At 42.0% G+C, this 24,319-nt stretch overlaps 1 protein-coding gene across 1 annotated transcript in view; it reads left to right on the top strand.

Moving 5' to 3' along the window:
* The window catches only part of PLXND1 (plexin D1), a 180,718-nt gene that overhangs the window by 2,914 nt on the left and 153,485 nt on the right, over nt 1-24,319 (top strand).

Raw genomic sequence — 24,319 nt, 5'->3', positions numbered from 1 at the left:
TTCACTATCTGCTTATGGGCTTTCTAAAAGCATCAGGTTGGCCATTATTAGAAATAGGATGCTGGACAAGATAGACGTTTGATCTGACCCAGCAGAACATTGGCCTTAATCTTAAGAGGCAGCTTCGCATCATAAATCAGGAGTGTCAAAGAACTTCAGAACTATCTGTGATCAGACTAAGACAACAACCAAATCCCCTGGGAAGCGCTGCTGCTGGCTAGATAAAGAACAGTGCATTGATTTTGGAGGGAAAATGTGAGAGGGTAGCAAAGAAAAACCTCTTTAATGTTCTCTGAAGCAGTTTTACAACTGACTGAACACCAGCACATGGTGTTTGGGGGGAATATTCTGCTGTGTATCCCTTGACCGAATGCAACACTCTGGGTATTTTGTTTTTTGTTCTATGCCGGTTCTATAGATCCTGCTCGTGCAATATTTCCATTGGAGTCTGGGTGAGCATTAGATTGTAACACGTTGTACTCAGCCATTTAGCAAACTTCTAAAAGTGTAGCAATTTAAATCAAGGGAATGTTGAATGTTCATACCAGTATGAAAGTTAAAGATGGGAAGGATATGTTAATTAACTAAAGAAGTCTTTTCTAACAGGTGGTTCAGTACTTTTCTTGTTTTGATGTTCCTCACAGAATTCTTTTTTGTATCTACTGACAGCATCGTTGATATGAGTGAATATGTGGGGGCCAAATATATGTTCAAAGGTTGATTTTACATCCCAGATACCTAACCTTTATAGGATGGATTCTGCATCCTAAAATGATAGCAAGGTTTTCTTGACTTTGTGTCATTATCTCTTTCTTCTTGTGATGGTTATAATTAAATCTCAGTTTCTTAAAGCTGATCTCTATATGATCTGTTAGAATATGCATTATGAGGCCTACACTCATTACTTTGTCTATAATTTACAATTAAATCAAGCTAAAAGCATGCTCAGATCGTATTTCCACCCCAGAACTGTACCTGAGTAAAATTGGTTGTGTGCTGTATTCTTCTTCTCTCCTCACTGTGGGAGGAAATCAGTAACAAAACTGGTCATATTGCTTTTATCTGAATGCAGGATATCACTGACACTGTAACAGGGTGCCCACTAGAAGGTGAGTTTCACAGGCCAGTCCTCAGCAGAGTTACTCCCTTCTAAGCCCACTGCCTTTGACGGACTTGGAAGGGTGTAACTCATGTTTTGATGACGCTGTCAGTTATTTAAAATAGCAAACTCGGAATTAAAAGAACATCATTCACTGTCCTGCTGTGAGGAGAGCAAGTCAAAAGTGCAAAGCATTGTAGATACCTGAGAGTCACTTTTCTAAGGTGCAGTTGTGTGTGGGGGGGGGGGGGTATGTCACCTGATCACATCCAAAAGTTCCGATTTGTTTTCCATGAAGAATGGAATATGAATGAAACATTTTGCACCTGAGTCCATTAAACATGTTATTCGGTTTCTGCAGGTTTGGCTTTCTGGTGTAAACTGCTTTAACATATTGCGCATTTAAGAGATATATGTTACATATTTAATGATTATCTGCTTGTACCTCAAAACATTTGAAGCAAATTCATATACATTATGAAAACATCACATGGAGAGCCACAGTGACTTCCGGATCCATGCAGTATTTTTTAATTTGGGTATAGATGGTGAAATGTCTGCCTTATGGTATACATGCAAAATGGGGTGTTGTGTGGTTTCCGGGCTGTATGGCCATGTTCTAGTAGCATTTTCTCCTGACGTTTCACCTTCATCTGTGGCTGGTATCTTCAGAGGATCTGATTGTAGTGAAGCAAGTGGAGTATATGTACCTGTGGAATGTCCAGGGTGGGAGAAAGAACCATTTGCCTGTTAACAAGTGTAAAGGGTGCAATGAGCAAGCTTGATTTGCATGTGTTGGGTGGGAGCCACCCATTTAGCATGTGAGTAACGATGATGGTAGTGAAATAACTATGCTTCACTACCATCAGATCCTCTGAAGATGCCAGCCACAGATGCAGGCAAAACGTCAGGAGAAAATGCTACTAGAACACGGCCATACAACCCGGAAACCACTCAACACCCAGTGGTTCTGGCCTGAAAGCCTTCGACAATACATGCTAAATGTTTGTCATATACTTGCAAAAATACAACACATTGAGTGGTTTCTAGAAGAATGTGAGAAACATGGTGAATCTGGTGATAAACTTTCCCACAAAAGTTTATACCCATGCAGTATTGTATCACATACTAACCATAGATGCACTGTGAAAGCCAATTGGGTTTCTTTTCAGTTTACCATGAAGCCAAATGTGCAGTCGTTAAATGTGCACACATAAACAAAGAATTTGACCCACTCCTTTATCAAGAAGTGCCTTTCTTCCCAAGTTTTCTCTCCCAAATGACCCAGCAGTGAGTCACAGTCTTGTTCTGCCCTCCCCCGTCTGCTCTTTGGGTATTTCCACACAGTGAGGGAAGGAAGCTATAAGAATGTGCGTCCCATTACAGTAGTTCTTTTCCCACATTCCCCAGCATAGTCATGCAGTGGGATAGTGCTTGATGTACAGAGTTCAGAGAGGGAGGACACAGGCTGCCTTGTTTTACTGCTTGCAGAGTGAAAGTTTGCTATTGTCATGATTTGTTACCGAGCACATATAAAATGTTAACGGTGGCTGAATGCGCGTATCTTCCTTTCCCACAACTTTAAAATTAACTGAAAGTAGAATTGTTTTGTTTTCTTCTCTGTGAAAGATGCAGAGCATATTTCTGCTACAATCATAAAACATCTGTTTGATTTAACAGGCAAGATAGACCGTAAAAGTTTGGTCTCTGCTCTTTGGACTTTTTTACTGGCAACGTTAGAAAGCCGTTTTCCCCCCCTGTTAACCAAAATGCATTTGGCATGGCAGATTCCATGCTGTGTTAAAATTTCTGCCCTTAGTTCAGTAACTCATGGATATGCTTTATGGATTTTGAACTCTTTCTTGTACACAGGTTTTAAGCTGCCAGAGAGCCCTCCACCCAAAATAATTGGTTAGTGTTTCAGTTAAATCCTTAGGGGAGAACATGACAAATATTGTATCATTGGGTAGTCACATGTCCCGCTGCAACAAATTCCAGCTAATTCTGATTTTTACAGTGGCTGAACTGATGGTTTCAGTTGAGGCCCAGGATACTTATCCTCCTTCAGAATTGGACCATCCAATCCCTTTCAGCATTTTAAATAGGGCTTAAAGAGAAGGAGGAGGTCTATGCAGCTAATTATAATGTTGATGCGTAGGATTCACAGCTACAATAGTGAGGCATTAATAACTTATATGAGTTTAGTCACATCATATCTTTAACGTACCCTATGGCAAAGTAAGCATGTGCTAGTAGTCATATATTGGGCTGAAAATGAATACAACCAAAATCCAGAGATGTGTGCACATGAACTGCTTTTTCTGGTGCCATTGCCCCAGTTGTTGAAGCAGTGGTTACTCGGGAGTAGGCCACTTTGTAGAATGCAATGCAGAAACAACTGACAGACACACAGTCAATGGTGCAGAAGTTCTATTTATTGCTACAACTACCAAAGTGCTTCGCCAGACCACAGGTTCGCAGGCACACTCCTCTGTGTTCTCTTTGCTAACTATATACAATACAGGTTCCAATCAGGTGCACAGGTCTTATCAATTATACACACATTACTATTGTTGTACTCTGCACCTGTCTAGGGGGGGACACATCTGTCATATAGATTTTGCTCATCTACACATGTCTTTTTGACAGGTTCTAACACCAGTGCCGTGCAAAGTGGCACCAACACTGGCATAGAAGCACTTCCCTTGGCAGCAGGGTGTTCTGCAAGTCCACATTGCCCAAATCCAAACATTTGCTCTCACTTGAGAGCTTCTGCACCATTAGGTCCTGTGCCAGCATGGAGGGGGGTATTCCCAGGGGTGCAGCCAACTTTAGTCAGCTTCCAGTGGAGGTTTGGCCTGGGAATGCCCCTTTTTGTGGCACAGACTTATGCCACTGAAAAATGTGGCATCAATCATTCATGGGCTTCCTTGGGACAGAAGAGGATTTTTAACTTTTCTCCTAGTGCCTGTGCTGCCGATTACCTCTTTGGAGGCCACAGTGCCATCCCCATCTGCCACTCCACTGCCCCCTCCCTCTGGATTGGGCTGCCACTTCCCTTCAAAAAGACTGTAAAGTAGATACTAGCTGGGTCAGGACAGAGGTAAGGTGAGAACTGTACTTGATGCATTTCTATACTAATCACACTCAAAGCAAGTGACAATTAGGGGCCAAACTGCACATTAGGAGAAAAGGAAGAATTGTCGAAGGCTTTCACGGCCGGCATCACTAGGGTGCTGTGTGGTTTCCAGGCTGTATGGCCATGTTCTAGCACAGTGGTGGCGAACCTTTGGCACTCCAGATGTTATGGACTACGATTCCCATCAGCCCCTTCCAGCATGGCCAAGTGGCAGCATGGCAGATGCAGGTGAAACGTCAGGAGATAATGCTGCTAGAACACGGCCATACAGCCCGGAAACCACACAGCACCCTAAAGGAAGAATTCTTTTTTATATCCTGCCATAAGGAGGGCTTACAATTGTCTCTCCCCACCACAACAGACACCTTGTGAGGAGGTGGCACTGAGAGAGTTCTGAGGAAACTGTGACTGGCCTAGGGTCACCAAGTGGGCTGCATGTGTAGAATGGGAAAACAAATCCAGATCACTAGATTAGAGTCCACTGTTCTTAACCATACACTGCACTGGCTCTCATTTATGAAATTTTCCCTGAACTTTATGTTTTACGCAAAACATCTTTGTGAGGCTGTAGTTGGGTGTAGAGGTTTGATAGGTGGTGATGAGATGATGCTGACAGAGGAAACAATGTGGGCATTTGTTTTGTTTTGGTAGTAGGTAGAACAGAAAAGGCCAGGTGGAATTTTGAGTAGGAGGGAAAGGAAAGAATTATATGCACTCTACTGTGGTTCTTTTCTGATCAACTGTGTAGATTCCTGCAACTGTTTTTTCCCCGAGAAAAGAAAGTCTGGGGAAAGTTGTATGTGTTTAATTTTGGTCTGTCACCTGAAGCTTGAATAAAAGACGGAAGGTATGAGCAGTTTGATGTTTTAAGTTCTACGTACACTTGTGAGCTGTGAGTAAATTTGTGTGCAGGTTTCAGCCTTTTTGTGATTATGTTGATTATGTGAAGAAATAGTTTAAAGCTCCAAAATGGTTTAGGGCCATTCTTACAGTATATGGCCCATCATTTTTTCATTTGAACCTTGAGCCCGAAGGCTGGTATACTAAGAGATTTATTTGAAAGTAGGTTCCATGGATATTAATGGGACCTATTTCCAATTCAATTGGTTTAGTAGCTGAATATAAGTTACTGTGAGGCCTTTGAAAATAACACCCGGAAAATTTAATAGATTTAAGAGCAGAACTCAGTATCTCATCTAACTGTCATACCAATTAGAAATTATTTAACAATTACACAGTTTCGTATGCAACAGTCCTTCGCTTGTTTTCAGTACCTGGAAGAATCGTATCATCAGAATACAAATGCAGACCTCTGAGATTTTGTGGAACACAGAAGGATGTCTGTTGCCAAGAACTGGAGCCGCATTTGTATTGCAACAAGGAGAGGCTTTAGGAATACTCTTGTTATTTTATTTTAACAATTAAAAGTTTCAAATAGGCAATAGCACGAGCATCCCAATCCTAACGCTCCATCTCACACTGTCATGCTGGAGTGGTGCTGACACACCACTAATCTGTATACAGTGCATCCTCTGCAGAGGGTAAATATGGGAAATAAATGCTCCTCAACAATCGCAAGCATTGTTACAGTTGGACTGGAGTCCATAGCAACTGCACAGGTAAATGGAGACAGTCAACATGCATGTTAATACAGCCACTTTCTCTCCCTGGCATCAAGTTGTGACTGTCATATGCAGAACTCACCTTTTGTTCCATCCATTTGCCTGTTCTTTGTATAGGTTGTTAGGTTGGCTTCAGAGAGGTATGATCACATCAGCACATACTGGTTGGCTGTCTCCATGGGATTAAAATCTGTTGCCTGAATTAGAGGGGCCTGTCCCATTTTAGGTTGGGGAATTAGCAGAGACAGACCTTGCAATGTAGGAGGCCAGGCCTTTGGGAAACTTTCCCACCAATTTTTACAGGATTTTTTTCCCTTTTAGAAAACCACAGAAAACCAGAATTTAAGTGTCGTTTTAACAATTTTATTGAAGAACAAAAATCATAAAAGGTACATACACTGTTTGGCAAAACACACACACACCTACAGAGTTTCAAGGAGCTAGATGGAGATAAAGGATAGATGGGAATAGTAGAGGTTATTTCAGGGAGGGTGATATTTATCTGTTCCAGAAGGATGCTGAATCCAGTGCCCATGTTGGATGCACACAGAGAGGTGACATCAGGCACAGTGTAACAGAACCAAAGGCAGTTCAGAGAACACTGGGTGATGGACCATCATTTGGACAGACTAGATATAGGAAAATCTGACCTTCTGGCGATTCTAAGGGAGGCAGTTTTCCTGGACAAAATTAACTTCCATTCTCAGGAGAGAACAATACAGTAGAAAATGACTTGAATGAGTCAGAGCCAGGGAGAGTCCAGTTTTTGGTTTGATTTTAGACGGAGTTGATAAAATTTACAACTCAAGATATTCCAGTTCAAAGTAAGGTTTGATGGTTTTCCTGTACTAGGACAAGAAGGCTTGTGATTAAATCAGCTAGGGAAGAAAGGAAAGCACGGACTAAATATATGGGGGGACAATTGTAGCAGTCACAATTGGAGGCAAGAGCTCCTCCTTTGCTCATCAATGTGGGGTCCAATGTCCTTGCACCCTCAGTTGGAGGAGTGGAAGCTCCCTTTTTGTTTCCATGTCCTGTGGATCTGAACAAAGTAGCCTTAGCAACAAGGTTCATTCTCCCCTTAACCTTCTTGTGCAAAGTACTCCCTTTTCATGCAGACCGTTTTTGTGACATAGATTCAGGCATAGCACCATGGCATACATGCTATTATGTGCCGAATGGGTGTTCTGGATTATGTGTATATGGTATGTAGGGGGGCTGTGATACGCTACAGACTTAGTTGGGATCAAGCAAAGCAAGGAGTGGAAACAGTGGGAAGATGAAAGAGGGGCTTGTGTTGTTACTTCCATGTGTTCCATGTAAATGTTTAAAACTGCAGTAGAGTTCTTGCTGATGTGTTATGCCACACTGGGAACATAACTGGGGATGGAGAGACTTTGGATGCCAACACATTCCTGATGCCATCCTGGTTTATACTGGTGCTGGAGCTGCAGTGTCCAGTTCAGCACCCATACAGTTTGTTGCTGGCCTGTCTCTAGATATGCTGGTGTATCTTCAGGAAATGCCAGTGTAAGGCATAGTTGCCACCATAAGCCATTCAGAAACAAGGCTTATGATGCTGCTGTAAAACCATTGGGAAATAACGTTAAAAATGTCGCAAGATTAGCAACAAAGCAAACTCCTTTGTAACTTTCCTACCATTTGAGATCAAATCATGAAGATGCACATACATTGTCTTCATATATACATACAGAGAGAGAGAGGTGAGGGTCATGTCAAAGCAGTCATAAATGGGAGTCAAATAATATTTTCCTGGCTTAAGATAAAGCATGTTGGAAACCTCAGTATATTTTTGGGGAAAGTGACCAGAGTATTTAGAAATCAACTAGACTAGTTTAGCCTCTTGCTACTTTAATCAGATGGGTAGGCTTTTTCATCACTAAAATATTCCAGCCCACTAATTATTACAGGAAAGATCCCTTGTTTTCCAATATCTGTCTCGAATTTGAATATTATTGAAAAATATAAACTAACAGTGCAGTCCAAAGAGAGTTACTCCAGTTATTTCAATGGGCTTAGACTGGAGTAACGCTGCATGGGATTGCACTTTAAGTCTCTCTGTGTGACATATTGTGCCTTTGTATCAACAACACAAAGTTAGCGTAATGTTGGGTCCTTGCCAGCATAGTCCCCAACAGTCTTTTCAATCAAAACAAAATAACATCCTCCAATATTTGAAATATTTGAAGGCAAGTCCAATACATGTGGTAGAGCATACATGTAGTAGGTGTTCCTAAAACCCCTTTCTCATTGACCAGTTTCACATCGAGGCATGGGCTCACTGGTAGACCATCTGCTTTGCATGCAGATGTTCCTAGGTTCAAACCCCAGCATCTTCAATGGAAAAGGATTAGGTGGTAGGTGATGTGAAAGACTTCTGCTTGAGACCTGGAGGGCTGCTCCATTCAGAAAGCCTTGCTCTATATATTTCTAGGGAGAGTCTCCTGTGAGTGCTCTGATAGCTGAAGTATCATGGGTAAGTTCTAGATCTTGATCTTTCTCATTTGTAGCACCTCACAGTGGAACTCCCAGGGCCAGGAGATTTTCTTGGTGCTTTCCCTGCTGGCTTTCAGGTGACAGGTGGGTAATTTAATAGAGCTTTTAATTTAATTATGCTTTTTCATGGGCAGGTTCTGCATTTTTTTTAAGTTTCTTGTTTGTTCTGCTTTTATTTATTGATGGCTCTTTATTGTGCCCCAATCACTGAGCTCTGCTGTCGAGTCATGTTCGTGCACTAAGTGAATGAATGCATAGAAAGAGTATAGTTGAAGATGGGTTCAGAATCATGAGTTGCCATGACTTCAGTTTAGAAATCATTTTCTCTTGAGGAGAAGAAATGGAATTCTACTGCAGAAGTCTGTAGGGAGATATGAGTTGTCCTTTGCGTGTTCTGAGTAAGCCTTTCAGAATAGAAGTTTCTGTAACTTCCAAGTAGAGTGATGAATAGGGAAGGCAAAATGAAGGTCCATGACTTGGTGGAAGAGCATATGACTTGCAGTCAGGCTAATCTCTGGAATCTCCAGATACAAGACTTTGGTCGTAGGGTTTGGGAAGACTCTGCCTGAATACCTGTGCATCCTCTGCCAGTTGGGGTAGATAATTCTGAGTTTGATGAAGCCATGGTCTGATTCTGTATAAGGCATCTTCAAATGTTTATATACAGCACTCCTGTGATGAAGGGTGGGGAACTATTCCCAGGGCATGAACTGTCTGCGTGCACCCGCCCCGCCCCTGACACGCCCCACCCCTGAAAAGCCCGGAAACGCCCCGCCCCACCCTGACATGCCCCTGGCACTGCCTACCCACATGATTGCAATGGCACTGCCCGGGACAAGCCGCCCCGGATGTCCCCATTGCAGTTACGTGCATGCAGCACTCGAAGTTACAGTGGGAAACCTCTGCTTAGGCTACTACAGCTACAACAGTACATTACACGGGACAGAGACAGCTGAGGCCCAGCCACGCCCCCTCCTTCCTGGAAGTGGGGAGAAATTTTTCCAGCCCCTTACATGACTCCCACGGCGGCGCCTGGGGTGTTTGTCCCTGGAAGTCCCGAGGCAGCTACCCTAGTGCATATCACCCAGATTTTAGTTCAATACTTCTACATCACATTACACCAATTTAATTCTGGATCTTATGCTCTGCTACATATCAGCAGCAGAGTCCAAGATCAAACAGATGGATTTTGATGCACAAGTGGTGTACTTTATATCAAGTGGTGTGCTTTATATCAGACATATTGAAGTTTGTTGGAATATTTTGGAGGAAGAGGGTTTTGAACATGGCAACTACACTACTAAAGGCTTTTTTAAAAAGAAAAAATCGCATTCTCAGCATGCTCTAGTTCTGTGATCTGTTCAGGCAACCAGGTTATTATTACAAAGCCTGACTCACTGGGCGAAGAGCATTATGTTCTGAAAGTCTTTTGATGATTTTTAGATTGCAGTACCCAGTGTGGAGCATGCTATTTTTGTTTTCCGTTTCTTAATATATTTTTTTCCTGTCCCATTAAATAGAACTCTGAGTTTCAAGAACTGGTGACCAGATCCACTGGAAGCCCCTTTGTCCACTGTCCATTTGAAAAGGGAGCTTTTCATTTTTGCCCCTATTTTTCTTAATGATCGTGATTACCAGTGAGCTAACAAACTGCTTTGATTTCTGGCCCTTTGAGCTGCTGCAGGGAAAAAGGGGACTTGTAATGTTGTTTCTTTGCACCGAAGTATCTCACATAGTTTTTCACCTTTGAGACAATGAAATATTCTAATACATTTATTTTCCAGTTTTGAATGCACAGCAGGAAATATATATTGCAGTAGCAGCTGTCATGGTGTTGCAGTTAAGAGTCTGTCTGCCTTTGTATTATGTGCCATTTTTCAGCAGCTAGGGAGTTTCCAAGTTTTTCTGTGCCCACGCACAATTTAAGTGCACATATTTTTTTTTTAGAAAAAAACAACTCTGTAGGCTATTTATTTTGTGTAATTAATTAAAAAGGCTCGTAGATCCGCCTCAGACTCATTTTAGGATAAAACAGAGTTTCTCAACAGGATGGCCATCTTTGCATTGGACTAAGTACATACAGGATAGAGAAGGAATGAAGCGTCCAGATTAGTTTATTTTCTCTTAGCGGGGATTCAAGAAGGCAAAACTGGAGAGCTAATCCGTTGACCCCAAACGCTGGCAGTCAGCATGCCATGAGAGCATTCAACCCACACAGTGTTCTGCTTGACAAGGATGAAGGGAATGAGTGAACCCAGCTAATAATAAAAAATGCGAACCTGTTCATTTTCCCCAGCATGGGTCAAAGTTGCTCAGGAGTGGCTTAAAAAAAATCAGAATAATTAAGTTTCCATAACGGGGCAAATGCTAATTTTCTTTCACAGTTTCAGATTTGAAAAATGGTACTGAGGAAAAGTTTAAGCTGTATTCTGCTGTCCTGATCTAAATTGGACTGGTTTACAGCTAAGGAATTAAGTTCCAAACATGGAACTACCATGAAATGTCTGCTGACAAGACGCATGAGATACTTGATGATTTGGTAATCCGTGACTAGTCTTAAAAGACAAAGGGCATGTAAAAGTCCATGTTTTTATACCTGTGTATTTATTTTTGTGTAATGACACACAAGGCTGGTTAAGAACATAAGAACATAAGAACTAGCCTGCTGGATCAGACCAGAGTCCATCTAGTCCAGCTCTCTGCTACTCGCAGTGGCCCACCAGGTGCCTTTGGGAGCTCACATGCAGGATGTGAAAGCAATGGCCTTCTGCTGCTGCTGCTGCTCCTGAGCACCTGGTCTGCTAAGGCATTTGCAATCTGAGATCAAGGAGGATCAAGATTGGTAGCCATAGATCGACTTCTCCTCCATAAATCTGTCTAAGCCCCTTTTAAAGCTATCCAGGTTAGTGGCCATCACCACCTCCTGTGGCAGCATATTCCAAACACCAATCACATGTTGCGTGAAGAAGTGTTTCCTTTTATTAGTCCTTATTCTTCCCCCCAGCATTTTCAATGTGTGCCCCCTGGTTCTAGTATTGTGAGAAAGAGAGAAAAATTTCTCTCTGTCAATATTTTCTACCCCATGCATAATTTTATAGACTTCAATCATATCCCCCCTCAGACGTCTCCTCTCCAAACTAAAGAGTCCCAAATGCTGCAGCCTCTCCTCATAAGGAAGGTGCTCCAATCCTTCAATCATCCTCGTTGCCCTTCTCTGCACTTTTTCTATCTCTTCGATATCCTTTTTGAGATGTGGCGACCAGAACTGAATACAGCACTCCAAGTGTGGTCGCACCACGGCTTTATATAAGGGCATGACAATCCTTGCAGTTTTATTATCCAGTTTTATTATCAATCCAGTTTTATTATCAACTCCTTTCCTAATTATCCCCAGCATAGAGTTTGCCTTTTTCACAGCTGCCATGCATTGAGTTGACATTCCCATGGAACTATCAACTAAGATGCCCAAATCCCTTTCCTGGTCTGTGACTGATAGCACTGACCCCTGTAGCGTGTAAATGAAGTTTGGATTTTTTTGCCCCTATGTGCATCACTTTGCATTTTGCTACATTGAACTGCATTTGCCATTTCTTAGCCCACTCACCTAATTTATCAAGGTCTGCATGGAGCTCTTCGCAATCCTTTGTGGTTCTCACCACCACCATGGTTAAACAATGTTTGAAGGATCTCTGTGAATATTTTATCTGTTTTAATCTTTAATCTAATGGTGTATCCAAACAATGGACTAGATTAGTATTATTTAACTGTCATTGGTGTTTCCCTCAAATAATCCTGGGAACTCATGTTTGGTCTGCATACTGTAAGTGCTTAGAGAGATCTTCACATTACTTCAAAGAAGAACAGTGTGAGAGACAGAGAGACTATTAAACTGAGCATGTAGTATAGATATGTCAATATCCAGTACTTCATTACAAGGACTGCGAACCAAGGTTGGAGTATTCTTGTGCATTTGTATCTTTAAAAATATCACTACAGCAATAAATAAATATTACCAACAGTACTAATCTATGGAGGAAAAATAATTGCTAGAAAGATATAATTTTCATGACTTCAGCTTTTTTCATTGCTGGTGCTTGTTAATTCATTGTCTGCCATATCTGTTATATAATCCCTGTAATCACCACAGTGTCCAATCGTCACATTCATTGTACCCCAATCAATGAGGGAGTGTTGTCGATCTTATTTTATAAATGGAGACAGGGAAATAGGGAAGATGCCCCTCTTGCTCCATAGTAAAGAGCAGCTGAGATTTACTTTGGCTGCCATTGCTGCCCAGGGGTAGGGCAGGGAGAGGGGCAGGCTCAGCGCTGGCATCCAGCCCAGCTGCCAGCTTGAGTGAGTGAGGTGCCTGGAGGAGGCGGGGCAGCAGCCTTATATGGGCAGGCCGGGCCATCCCACGCCTCTTCTCGCCTGAGCACCGATGGCTTCTCCTGCCCTCCCTCCCTTGTGGGTCTGAGTTTTTTATTGTAGCATTCTGTTTATGGTGAGTGTTGTTGTTATTTGTGTTTCATCTGTCACAGCCTGGTGGGTTGCGCATGCGGACTGATCTGTTGTGCTGTGTGCCTGTGTGCTGGCCCTCCCCATTTGGTGGGGGCCTGCATAAGAAACCTGGGGGATGGAGTGAGCCAGTGAACCACTTGCCCAGGTGGGGGCTGCTGATGGCTCACACCCCTGGCAGCAAGGAGAGTTCATCCAGAGGCCAGCACCCAGATAGCTCCTACTATCTTGCTGCTCTGGGTGTTGGTGTTTGCCCCCATGCATTGGGCTAGGGAAAAGTTTTTACTGGTGGCCAGCAAACATTCTGCCCAGTTCCAGATCTGCCCAGTGCCTCTGCTTCCTTTTGCCAGCACACCAATAAAAAAGCTGTGGCCAAATTTTACCCACACAATGGGGTTTTCTGTGTCTGTTGCACCCTTGGACAGCTTCCTCCCTCCTCAGGCAACAACTCTACTCAAGACCAGTAGTGTAGTGCCCACGGGGTGAGGGTGGGGCATGATTCTTCAGGCAGAGCAGCGGCAAAGGCGTGGCTGGGCCATCGAGGGGGTGTGATGGGCGCATTCCGGGGCGTAGCGGGAGCAAGCAATGCTGCGGCAGGGGCACAGGGTGCGTGTGCACCCCGGGCGCAGTTTCCCCTTACTCCACCTCTGCTGAGAACAGTTGGCTTACTATTGGATAAGGTAGAAGTTAAAAACCACAGTTCAAGTTATGGACCTACTGATAGAAAATGAATAATGAATTACGGGATTGAAATTAATGATAATGTTTCTGTCAAAAAAAACCTCTTTGTTGTGCATTTTCTGGAAAACATATTTTTCTGTGCTTGAATTAGGTTTGCAAATAAACTGATTGGAATTAGAATGAGTTATTGGTTGGGATATTCGGAGTAATGGTGCTGCTTAGTCTTATTTGCTGGTGAGATAAGCTATTACATAGGAGATAGACAGTTTGAAAATTGCATTAAGCAAGGGGCCAGGCAGTCTTATCTTGTCAGCATGGTAAATCACTTTGAATAGCTTCTGCTCAGCTGGAGGTAATATTCTAGATTTCTCAGTTGCATGGACAGACCATGTTCACTTGGCAGTAGAACTCTTGTAGTCATTGTTTCTGGGGAGAGATACTGACTTGTAGGAAAGATCATGTGATTGACTTTTGCACCCGTTGTTGTGTCATTTAAGCATTGTTCCGAGTGTACAAGAATCCACAGGACAGTCTTGTATGAAGGATTTTTTTGGGGAGAGGGCTATCAAATCACAGCCAACTTATGGTGACCTCTCATGGAAGTTTGAAGGCAAGACATGCTCAGAGGTGGTTTGCCATTGCCTGCCTCTGCATAGCGACTCTGGACTTCCCTGGTGGTCTCCCATTCAAATCCTAACCAGGGCCACCCTACTTAGCTTCCAAGATCTAATGAGATCATCCTTGCCTGGGCTACCTAGGTCAGTGCATGAAGGATTTAAAGGGCTCTTGAATCTTAAAGCAGTAGAATACTGAATGAAATAAATATTGCACAATGTCTTTGGTTTAAAACTGTGAGATCTACCCTGACCTGGATGGCCCAGGCTAGTCTTTGAAGTGAAGCAGGATTGGTCCTGGTTAGTACTTGGATGGGAGACCACAAAGAAAGTACTTGGTTACCACAGAAAAGTGAGAAATGGGAATCTGCCTCTCATTTTGTCTTATCTTGAGAACCTCACGAGGTTGCCATAAATTGGCTGTGATGGCACTTTCCATCCACACTGTAGGATCCACTACTGATACCAATTTATTCATTCCACTCTGTGATTAATTTCTTGTGGCATAGTTGTGCATCAGCTATGATTATGTAGTTGTGAAATGAGAGTATATGTAATGTGCCTTGTGTAGGATTATTAACACATTGAGATGTATCTGGTTTTTGTGACTAATCACCTGGTAGTTTATTCTTTGACCACCTAGTATAACATATTTTTTTTCTTGAGTAGATTACTGAAAGTAAATGTACTCATATCCTAAATGAAAGAACTAACTTGAAGCAAAAATGTTAGTAAACTTACCCTTTCCCATATGTGTTTGGTTTCAGAACTGTTTTCTATATTAAAATAGTTAAGGGGAATGGTATGTGACATTGGAGGCGATTTAGTATTATCTCTGAATATGCCATCAGGCCTTGCATATCATTTGAAAATGGTGTTCTGTGGTTGACTGGCTAGACAGGCAATAGTGACTTATACAATAATGAGTTGTTAAATAATGTGTATTGGTCTTGTACATTGTATAAACATTTTCAATATAAGTACATTTGGATTTGGAACTTGAACCTAAACCAAGAATGTGCTCCCAAAGTAAAAATTATATCCTCATGGAAATATGATAGGGCATTTACATACTATCCAAATAATCTCAAACCTTTCCGCTAGGCTGGGTTTTAAAGGAATTGTGTTACTTTGAAGTCCTAGTTTATACTAATCCAGAAACTCAAAACTTTGCATTTCATTTAGATTTCTAACTGAATTTACAGGAAAAGAAAAATGGAAATTTACACTTCATTTAAACATAAATAATAAAGTAATAATTCCTATAATAAATACAGTTCCATGCATTTGGAAAAGACATTTTTAATGCTGCTGACATAGCTTCAGTTCACTATAACTTCAAACAAATAAGTAGCAGTACAACTTTTCTGAAACATATAATTTGTAAACAGCAACAAAAATGGGGGGACTCAACTAGAAAAATACAGTTGAGCTAAAAACTATAAAAACTATAACAAAATAATTATATTTATTATATGGTGTACACAAAAATTGTTAAAAACACGGGGCCTGGAATGTAGGCTACATATTAAAAAATTAATTTAAACTTTTCCAAAGTCTCAAACACAATTGATGATTCATTCATTATAAATGACCAATACAGAACCATATGTATTTTGCCCTATTCAGCCTTCCTCAGTGGTTGTAAATAGAAAACAAGATTGGTTCTGGGGTTTTTCTGGGCTGTGTGGCTGTGGTCTGGTGGATCTTGCTCCTAACATTTTGCCTGCATCTGTGGCTGGCATCTTCAGAGGTGTATCACAGAGGGAAGTCTGGCTCTTTCCGCACAGGTGGAATAGAGCGCCTCAGGGACGGCAAAAACGCTGTCCCTGGGGAGGGGTTAGCACGGCTGCCGCCGCCGCAGCATAGCAGCGCCGGCCTCACCACCCCAAGTGGCGCAAAGACGCTGTTTTTAAGCCGCTGCGAATGGCAGCGGCTGGAAGGCGCCATTTCCCCCCCCCCCCCCATCCCCGAATGCTTTACCCCATCGCCTGGCTTCCGGCATGTCGCAGAGGCCAGGGGACACTGCGACTCCAGAACCTCTGCTCCAGCCGGGGGGGGGGGGGTGTCCCCTGGCCTCTGCGATGCGCCAGAAGCCAGGAGATGAGGTACAGCGTTCAGGGACGGTGAAGCCTGTGTGAAGGCTGTGCTGCTGCCTGTGTAACCCCCATGCCCAGAATGGGTTGACCCAGTAAGGGGTGGAGACTCGGAGCAGCAGAGAGGCTGAAAGAGCTCTTTTGCAGAAGAACAAGGCTACCAGACTCGGACCTTGATTTCTATAAGCCCTTAACACCTTGTTAAGGTAATTTCAATATTGTTGGGAACTACTGGGAAGGTAGTTGTTGTTTTGCTGTGTTGTAAATGTTGGAGTTTATTGTTTCAGGGTTTCTTTTGTGGTTGTAATGGGTGAGAGTTCTCCTGGAGACCTTCATCATGTTGCAACCTGTTCATCAAGCCCTTGGAGTCTTCAGGAGCCAGCCAACTTGCAAAGAAGATTTGGACTTGGCAATATCAGTAGACTGTAAATAGAAGGACTTGAAATGCAACCTGAACAGGACCTTGAATTGTAACGTTAAATGTTGATGTTTTAAAAGTGTTAATTGTAAAGAAAAGTAAACCATTTTGTTGTTTAAATTTGGTTCTTTGCAACTCATTCCAGGTTCTGCCCCACAGAACCCACAGAAGGAGGTTACACCTGCACCCCCACTGGGACCGCCCGTGTGAACGGTCCTGGGGTGTGTGTGTGTCGGCATTGTTTATGCCGACACACCCCCACTTGCACCCGTGCAGAAAGGGCCCAAGTTACACACTGTGTCCACAGAGAAGGGAATGTTTGGGGTATATATTGTCCATGTACCAGGGTGGGGAACCAATCAATAAGTGTTTGGATGGAACTTGTATTGCAAAGATGTGGTTGATAGTATTGTATTGGGGATGGGGCTTATCAGTCCAGGGAGTGATTCACATTTTCATGTCCTGCAGCAGCAGCAGTGTTGGTGAATGCAAATCCTGTGGAGTCCATTGTTCATGAACTTAGCATGTCCTTGGGGTTTGCCTTTGGTGTTTTTAAGTACTGGTAGCCAATCTTTGTTAATTCTCAGAGTCTCTTCTTTCCTGTCGAAGTTGTCTTGGTATTCGTGAATTTCAATGACCTCCCTGTGCAGTCTGACAAAGTAACCTTCTGAATGTCAGTGTTTTCAAATAAAATGTTATTGCATCTGTCTTCACCCAAGAGGAGGTGAGGAACATTCCTGCACCTGAACCACGCTTCTTAGGAGGCGTAACTGAGGAACTAGCTTAAGCGATAAGTGGTAGACAAGGAAGAAGTTCTGGCAGCCATTGATAAACTAAATGTTACCAAATCCCCTGGCCCAGATTGCATTCACCCAAGAGTTCTTAAAGAGCTCAAGCATGAAATTGCTGATGTTCTCACTTTAATATGCAACTTATCCTTGAAATCAGGCTCCATCCCTGAAGACTGGAAGATGGCCAATGTCACACCAATCTTTAAGAAAGGAACTAGGGGGGACCCGGGAAATTACAGGCCAGTCAGTTTGACATCTGTTCCTGGTACATTAGTAGAATCTGTCATTAAAGATAAAATTATAAAACATGTAGAAAAGCAAGACCTGCTGAGAAAGAGTCAGCATGGCTTTTGCAGAGGCAAATCCTGTCTTACAAACTTACTAGAGTTCTTTGAGGATGTAAACATGCATGTGGATAAGGGGGAACCAGTGGACATTGTCTACTTGGATTTCCAAAAGGCTTTTGACTAAGTTCCTCACCAGAGACTATTGAGAAAACTCAGCAATGAAGGAATAAGAGGGGAAGTCCTCCTATGGATTAAAAACTGGTTGAGAAACAGGAAGCAAAGAGTGGGTGTAAATGGGAAATTTTCACAATGGAGAGATGTAGGGAGTGGTGTCCCCCAAGGATCCGTATTGGGACCAGTGCTCTTTAACCTATTCATAAATGACCTGGAAGTAGGGGTGGGTAGCGTGGTGGCCAAGTTTGCAGATGATACCAAATTATGTAGGGTGGTGAGAACGAGCTCCAAGCGGACCTTGATAAATTAGGTGAGTGGGCTAAGAAATGGCAAATGCAGTTCAATGTAGCAAAATGCAAAGTGATGCACATAGGGGCAAAAAATCCAAACTTCACATACACGCTACAGGGGTCAGTGCTATCAGTCACAGACCAGGAAAGGGATTTGGGCGTCTTAGTTGATAGTTCCATGGGAATGTCAACTCAATGTATGGCAGCTGTGAAAAAGGCAAACTCTATGCTGGGGATAATTAGGAAAGGAATTGATAATAAAACTGCAAAGATTGTCATGCCCTTATATAAAGCCGTGGTGCGACCGCACTTGGAGTACTGTGTTCAGTTCTGGTCGCCACATCTCAAAAAGGATATTGAAGAGATAGAAAAAGTGCAGAGAAGGGCAACGAGGATGATTGAGGGACTGGAGCACCTTCCTTATGAGGAAAGGCTGCAGCGTTTGGGACTCTTTCGTTTGGAGAGGAGACGTCTGAGGGGGGATATGATTGAAGTCTACAAAATTATGCATGGGGTAGAAAATGTTGACAGAGAGAAATTTTTCTCTCTTTCTCACAATACTAGAACCAGAGGGCATTCATTGAAAATGCTGGGGGGGAAGAATTAGAACTAATAAAAGGAAACACTTCTTCACGCAACGTGTGATTGGTGTTTGGAATATGCTGCCACAGGAGGTGGTGATGGCCACTAACCTGGATAGCTTTAAAAGGGGCTTAGACAGATTTATGGAGGAGAAGTCGATTTATGGCTACCAATCTTGATCCTCTTTGATCTGAGATTGCAAATGCCTTAACAGTCCAGGTGCTCGGGAGCAACAGCCGCAGAAGGCCATTTCTTTCACATCCTACATGTGAACTCCCAAAGGCACCTGGTGGGCCACTGCGAGTAGCAGAGAGCTGGACTAGATGGACTCTGGTCTGATCCAGCTGGCTTGTTCTTATGTTCTTATATTCTTATGTTATGTCCAGTTTTGTTTAAGACATGTTCTGCAACTGCAGATTTTTCAGGATGGTTAAGCCGAAAGTATCTTTTGTGCTCTTTAATACGAGTCTGAATGCTGCGTTTTATAGTTCCTATTTAGGCCTTTCCACAGCTGCAGGATATGTGATAGACTCCTGCAGAAGTGAGGGAGTCTCTCTTGTCCTTTGCTGAGCATAGCATCTGCTGTATTGTCCTGGTAGGTTTGAAGATGGTTTGTAGGTTATGTTTCTTTATCAGTTTCCCTATTTGATCAGTGATTCCCTTGATGTATGATAGAAATATTTTTCCTGTGGTGGGCTGTTTCTCCTCAAGATTATTAAAATATTAATAAAACAAGATTATTAGAGCCCCTTTTGGAAATACAAGGAATTTTAATCTGAAAATAGAAAACCTTATATCTTGTGTGGCCTGATGTTAACTAATAACACAAACCATGGGTCCTTCACCATTGAAACTGGCTCACATTAAAATCTGGTATTACAGTATCGGTTTTTCTGGATGTGTGTAATATCAACCAGTGATAAAATGGCCAATAGGCCAATGTTCCAGTCTGACTAGTTATGAAAATGTTTTGAATTTAGTTGGAAGTTTCCAATTGTAATTTGGCCTAAATGATTACATTTTATTTTGTGAGATATTGCATTTCACGTTTTCAATTAAACCTGGAATTTTTCCTTGGAAACAGAACATGTCGGGTACTATAAAAATGATGTAGATACCCAATATTTTTCCTATGATAATACTGACCCAGTTGCCTTGACATCTTTCAGGTACTGCATTGCATCAGGAGCCCACTAGTGTCTCTCTGGGCACGACAATACAAGTGTTAGAATAATATGATGGCATATATTGAAATTATCAAAGAACTCCGGTGGATGGTATTTCTGATCTACTTTTCTGAGGAGGAACAGAACCTTGAATAGCTGGAGATGAAACCCTCACTGGCAGGTTCTGATTTCCAGTCCTATTCTGACATCCTATGTTAAGATGGAAGGATGCTCTAATAAATAGAATTTTATGTGCCAGTACTGTTATAGCAATTTTGTGTACTCTACAAAGCAAATTCACTCTTTCTCTGTCTTTCTCAAATCTTAGGCCCCTTCCGCACACGCAAAATAATGCATTTTCAAACCACTTTCACAACTGTTTGCAAGTGGATTTTGCCATTCCGCACAGCTTCAAAGAGCACTGAAAGCAGTTTCAAAGTACATTATTCTGCATGTGCGGAATGAGCCTTAGAGAAACTTCTTAGAGAAAGGGTTTTTTTTGTCCCGTTATCCCAAGACTGATGTCACTACGTAGAATCTGCCACTGGGATTTGAATCATATTTGGGTTGCTCTTGCCAAAGAAATACCACTTCTTAGCTACCTCAGAGGTGGATTTGTTTGCTAAGATAAGTGCTCTTATTGCACCTTCCTTATGAGGAGAGGCTGCAACGTTTGGGACTCTTTAGTTTGGAGAGGAGACATCTGAGGGGGTATATGATTGAAGTCTATAAAATTATGCATGGGGTAGAAAATGTTGACAGAGAGAATTTTCTCTCACACACAATACTAGAACCAGGGAGCATACATTGAAATGCTGGGGGGAAGAATTCGGACAATTAAAAGGAAACATTTTTTCACGCCAAGTGTGATTGGTGTTTGGACTATGCTGCCACAGGAGGTGGTGATGGCCACTAACCTGGATAGCTTTAAAAAGGGCTTGGACAGATTTATGGAGGAGAAGTCAATCTATGGCTACCAATCTTGATCCTCCTTGATCTCAGATTGCAAATGCCTTAGCAGACCAGGTGCTTGGGAGCAGCAGCAGCAGAAGGCCATTGCTTTCACATCCTGCATGTGAGCTCCCAAAGGCACCTGGTGGGCCACTGTGAATAGCAGAGTGCTGGACTAGAGGGACTCTGGTCTGATCCAGCAGGCTTGTTCTTATGTTCTTAAGTGGCTTCATGTGCTCATAGCAGCATTCATTCTTAACACAGTGCTGGCCAGGGGCAAAGCGAGCGGGAACTGTGGCCAGGGTGCAAGCGTGCCCTGTGCCCCTGCCACAATGCTGCCTGCTCCGGCCCACCCTGGAATGTCCCCACCACACCCCAACACCGGGGCATGCCCAGGGTGTCACACACACCCCATCCCATGGGCACTACGCCACTGGTGCTGGCTGCTACTCTGCCTACGATTAGGCTGTTGCCAGGGCTGAATATGCCGCTAAAAATATCCTACTAATGATTTATCTGAAACTGGTTGACAGGACTAACTGACTCACCTGTTGGGATTTGATAGTTTCCTTCTCAAGTTGCTTTTTGAGAAAACGATTGATGAAACCTTCATGTTTAATCAAGATAGTTGCTGTAAATTGTGGTAAGAAATTTAAGGCACTTTTAAAAAGGTATATGAGTGTCCCAGGAAAGAATGGTAGGATAATAGAATCAATGAATTGGAAGATACCACAAGGGCTATCCAGTCCAACCCGGTGCCATGCAGGAACACACAATCAAAGCACTCCTGACAGATGGCTATCCATCCTCTGTTTAAAAAACCTCCAAAGAAAGAAACTCCACCACCATCCAAGGCAGTGTATTCCACTATCAAACAGCCTTTACAGTCAGAAAGTTCTTTCTAACATTTAGATGAAATCTCTTTTCCTGTATTTTGAACCGCTTACGTTTTGTCCTGGTCTCTGGAGCAGCAGAAAAAAACTTGTTCCATCTTCAACATGAAATCCATTCAAATATCTAAACATGAATATCATGTCACCTCTTAACCTTCTCTTCTCTAGACTAAACATACGTAGCCCCCTAAGCCACTTCTCATAGGGCATAGATTCCAGACCTTTTATCATTTTGGTAGCCCTGCTCTAAACCCGTTCCAATTTTTCCAATTTCCTTCTTCAATAGCAGTACCCAGAATGGGACACAATATTCCTTGTTAGGTCTGACTAGAATAGAGTGCAAAATATGCAGAATAGAGTGGTACTATTGTGTCGCTTGATCTCTAGACACTATACACCTGATGATGTAGCCCAGAATAGAAGAAAACAGAAATTAGGCGTATAATTAAGGAAAAAACTGAGGAGCACTCAGAGTTCCCTCTCCAATCATGCTTACCTAGCTGAGACAGGAAATGAACGGGTTGAGTGAGGATCTTCTCCCCCACCCCCTGCACACAGTAAGTTGGAAACTAATCCAATCCAAAATTGGATCCAATCCAAAAAACGATCCATCAGCTAGGATGCCCTCCATTATCTCTGAGTAGAAGGTAATAAAAGTGTGTTCTAGGCTGATGCAGACTAGATATCGTGACTTAGATTCATTGTTTAGATAAATTCATAGAACATTCATTCTCTGAATTCTATGCAAATTATCAGTAATAGAGATACGTAATGTAATAGGGATATGCAATGTATAAATAGGGATATGCAATGTATAAATCATAGCAGTGACTAGTACTTACGTACATATGTGTTTTCCTGCATTACTGGATTGACATTTAACTTTTTTCTGCTTTTTTTCTTCATAAAATATGACTTTATGCTTTGTTGTGGGTTGCAATTGCTGACTTAGGCCCCTTCTGCACATGCAGAATAATTCACTCTCAATCCACTTTGCAGCTGGATTTTACTGTGCGAAATAGCAAAATCCACTTTTAAACAATTGTGAAAGTGGATTGAACGTGCATTATTCTGCATGTGAGGAAGGGGCCTCAGATCTTTTAAAGTTATTTGGATGTGAATAGAATAAAGCAAATTGTAATATTTTAAATAACTCCGTTGAATTCTCGATCTAACTATTATCAACACTATTCACTGGGATGAAACAAGCCTCATTGATTGGAATATTACATGCTTCCACATATATATTTCTAAGGTGTGCATTCCCAAAGTCAGTGAAGGCCTCAAACACGGGTGTCCAGCACTCTAAGCTTCTGTACCACACTGGCATATGTTGGACCAGTGGCCTTGCAGGTTTGTTATAAGAATAAAATGAAACAGTCTTCATATGTGCCACCCTGTGCTCTATGGAAGAAATGCTATCTACAAATGTGATAAGTAAATAAAATTTAAAATTTTATCTTTGTGTTTTAGTAGGTCGCAAAGTTGCAGTCAAATTCTACATCCTGATTTTTTTTTTAATCAGCAGTGATGGATTTGCCATTCTTATGAAGTGCTATTCTTAGAAACAAAATAAAAGATCACCTTAATATTTGTATAGCAACATGTACTTCTGAATCCCAACTCAATTAGCAGACGGTAATAAATTAAATCTCTCTGTGCTTCTTAAGGGCAGGGAGGATGTGACACACAAATACTTTTACACCTGTGAATTTGAAAAAGAAGGGAGTTGTTTATTGCTCTATAAAGAGTAGGAGTCATAATCAAGGAGGTCTAATCTCCTAGCTACCCGTTATGTAGATACCCCTCTATAGTTCAATATAAATTATTGATGGTGATGAAAAGCGCCATCAAGTCAAAGCCGATTTATGATGACCCTGTAGTATTTTCAAGGAAAGCAGCAAACAGAAGTTTGCAATTGCCTGCATCCGCATAGGAACTCTGAACATCTTTGGTGGTCTCCCATCCAATGCTAATCCTGCTTATCTTCTGAGATCTGATGAAATCCAGCTAGCCAGAGCCATCCAGATCAGGGGTAAAACTTATTGATAGGTCAGAACATGCGCAATAAAAGCATGAGAATCTTTAGGGCTGAGATCATTAACTTTCAGGTGTTGCTCTTGCTAAGCCTAGTATTTATTTCTCCATTTGATGAGTAATCTCTCCTCTTTCTTTACCAAGAAGAAACAATTGAAAGTAACTAGTGTGTCTGAACAATCTGTTTGAAATAATCCTACTCGTATGGAGCGTAATGGAATTTATTGATATTTGAGCAGAAGGAGTAGCAGTTTGGGGGTTTTGCTGGGTTTTATTTCAGGTGACTGGATTCTCTGGATTTTTTTCTTTGAAAGGTATAGACTTGAACTTAAGAAGCATAAAGATATTTAATGTATTAGTTTGTGGGAAATAAATATTTTCATAAATAACAAATACAATAAATACAAAGTGAGGGAGAAATAGTGTGTTTGCATCTTGCTTTTA

The sequence above is a fragment of the Sphaerodactylus townsendi genome, linkage group LG03, assembly GCF_021028975.2.
Source record: "Sphaerodactylus townsendi isolate TG3544 linkage group LG03, MPM_Stown_v2.3, whole genome shotgun sequence".
NCBI classification, from domain to species: Eukaryota; Metazoa; Chordata; class Lepidosauria; order Squamata; family Sphaerodactylidae; genus Sphaerodactylus; species Sphaerodactylus townsendi.
Note: the sequence above shows the minus strand (reverse complement) of the source record. Positions and strands in the feature narration are given on the sequence as shown.